At 55.4% G+C, this 2,284-nt stretch overlaps 1 long non-coding RNA gene across 1 annotated transcript in view; it reads left to right on the top strand.

Annotated features, from left to right (window-relative positions):
- LOC111729534 overlaps positions 1-2,273 on the top strand; it is a 5,548-nt gene extending 3,275 nt beyond the window's left edge. The window contains exons 2-3 of the long non-coding RNA XR_002776269.1: positions 1,429-1,611; positions 2,107-2,273. This is a non-coding gene — a long non-coding RNA (uncharacterized LOC111729534). The remainder of the gene's footprint in view (positions 1-1,428; positions 1,612-2,106) is intronic.
- The last annotated feature ends 11 nt before the right edge of the window (positions 2,274-2,284 follow it).

A 2,284-nucleotide genomic window follows, 5' to 3' on the forward strand; every position in this document is an offset into this window, starting at 1 on the left:
CCTCTCAGCCGGGAGCGCCAATCAGCCTTCCTCTCTGTTTAAGCCCCTGGGAGCTGGAGTAACTCGCGCTCACAACCACCTACAGGGACCGCATTCCCGGCCAGGGAGCTGCGAAGTGCTTTTTGGAGCAAAAATACTGTGCATAGCTTTTTCGTGCCTCGGCATACTCAGGGAAGCCTGGGGCTGAGGCCTGGCCAGCGTCCTGGATGCCAGCTCTCACTCTCTCGTCGCCGTCTCTGTTGGTCCACAAAGGCTAGATGCAGCCCACCTCAGCCCCGGACCCTCCCACTGGCTCATGGTGGACTTCAGCGGCCAACAGAATTTCAATGGAAATAGTTACATGTGGCCGCTGGCTCCTGTATTGGGCAGCATCTCTTTAGAATATTCCGGTCCAGCGCTGTCCGGCAGAACTTCACACAAAGGGTGAAGAAGAGGAGCCAGCAGCCAGGCAGGGTGACTGAGCTTGAGAAGGGGCTCGAGGAACTAAACTGACAGATGGAAGGTTTTATCATATCGGGCTTTAATTTAAAGACAAGTAGCCACGAATAAAAAGGGAAAGCAGGTAGAGAGGCTATTTGCTGCGCAGACTTTGAAATAATCTTTAAGAAAGCCAGAGCAGTGGAAAGGCCGCCACGCCCTGAGGTCGTGAGAGACTGTCAGTGGCTGGGTCCCCGACCAGCGTGGCCCCAAAGCAACAAAGGCCACAGAGGACAGACAGCTCGTGGGCTGTATGATCAGCAGAATAACAGCCACGATCCTAGTCCCCATGACCTTTGAATGTGCCCCCTCACACGGCAAAGGGACTTTGCAGATGGGATTAATTCAAGGCCTCTGAGATGGGGACGACCCCGGGTTCCCACGGGCCCAGTGTCCTCACAGGGTGCTCATAAAGGGGGAGGGGGAAGGGTCACAGTCAGAGACATGGAAGAGGCCGCGCTACTGGCTGTGACAAGGGGCAGGGGCCGTGAGCCAGGGATGTGGCGCTTCTAGAAGCTGGAAAAGGCCGGAGACGGTTCTCCCTGGAGCCTCGGGATGGCCCGGCCCTGCCTGCACCTGGGTATAGGACTCCTGACCCCAGAACTGTCACAGAATAAATCTGCATTAAGTCACCAAGTTCATGGTCATTGTTGCCAATGACACGCACAGCTGTGTTAAAAGCTGGCCCTGACTCCTCGGAGAAATGGCTGATCCTATGGCCTTCCCAGGGCAGGTAAGTAAGCCTGAACATTTCGTGGTGTCAGAACATAAGGACATGCTCAAAAGACCCCACAAAGATGGGGGCATGTTGAAGGGACCCAGGAGCCACCGACTGAGAGAGCTCCCAGTGGAGCGGCTGCAGGGCTGAAGCTACCACCCATCCTGGAAGACACAAGACGCCCATTTTATTTGAATTTCAGATAAACCACGAATTATTTTCTTTTAGTACAGGATTTTCTCAAACACTGCCTGGGACACCCCTCCACCCAATGGCGATTGGTAATTCATCTGAAATTCAGATTGAACCGGCGGCCTGTATTTCTGCTAAATCTGGTAACTCCGAGGAGTGGAGGAGAAGAGAGAGCGATCCACTGATTCCAAGGGGAATTACAAGCCGACAGCCTCACCTGGCAGGTAACGGTGGGCAAAGCTCACAGGACGTGGCGGGGGACGGGCTGGGGAACACGGACCGGAATCGACTCCACAAACATTTTTTGATATGGATTGAGCGCCCGGATCGTTGCCACCCCCAGGAATGGGTTTGGTCTGCGGCAGGAACCGGAGTGAAGCCGAAATCCCTTGCACCCGCCCCAGATGGATCTCACCAGCAGCCAGAGGGGACCACCGGAATAGCCCATACTCTGTCGCCACCGTGTGGCCAGGAACGCACATGACACGCTGCCAGCGGCAGCCCAGGAACTGAGGACAGCCGGGGCTTCTGCGTGCCTTGGGCTGAGTGAGGACCAGCTAGCCACCAAGTCACAGCTGTTCGCCTCCGTCTGCGCCCACCGCCCCTCCCCCAGTATTGCTCTTTAGTAGTGCGCCTCTCTGCAAGGACGCTAAGTGAAACACACAGTCACAGCGTCACTAGCTTAAAACTGTTAACGCTAACTTCTTTTTTTTTTCCAGTTTTATTGCTCTCTAACCGACATACAGCGCCGCGTACGTTTAAGGCGCACAGCGTAACGATTTGACTCACGACATTAACGCGTAAGAGCAATGATCCGGTCCTCCGGTCCGTCGGCGTGTTGCGTCGTGACTTGCAGCTGGCTTGTTTCGGCCTCCATGGGACGAGTCGTCTGGGACG

Source organism: Pteropus vampyrus, unplaced genomic scaffold (assembly GCF_000151845.1).
Source record: "Pteropus vampyrus isolate Shadow unplaced genomic scaffold, Pvam_2.0 Scaffold267, whole genome shotgun sequence".
In the NCBI taxonomy this organism is placed as follows: domain Eukaryota; kingdom Metazoa; phylum Chordata; class Mammalia; order Chiroptera; family Pteropodidae; genus Pteropus; species Pteropus vampyrus.